The sequence below is a fragment of the Chrysochloris asiatica genome, unplaced genomic scaffold (genome assembly GCF_000296735.1).
Source record: "Chrysochloris asiatica unplaced genomic scaffold, ChrAsi1.0 scaffold00216, whole genome shotgun sequence".
In the NCBI taxonomy this organism is placed as follows: Eukaryota; Metazoa; Chordata; class Mammalia; order Afrosoricida; family Chrysochloridae; genus Chrysochloris; species Chrysochloris asiatica.
The window spans coordinates 3,476,250-3,476,469 of NW_006408734.1; positions in this window are offsets into that span (position 1 = coordinate 3,476,250).

A 220-nucleotide genomic window follows, 5' to 3' on the forward strand; every position below is an offset into this window, starting at 1 on the left:
TATATATTTGTGGGTATACTCCTTTTCTTCCTCATACATCCATTTAGCCTACATGTCTAGCCATACAACAATGCATTGCTATTGATGTTGTTAAGTGCCTCAAGTCAGTTCCAACTCATAGCAACCCTATGCACAACAACAACAACAACAAAAAAAATACTACAAGGTTCTGAGCTGTCCTCACAAATTTTATGTTTGAGCCCTTTTGCTGCTGTGTTCA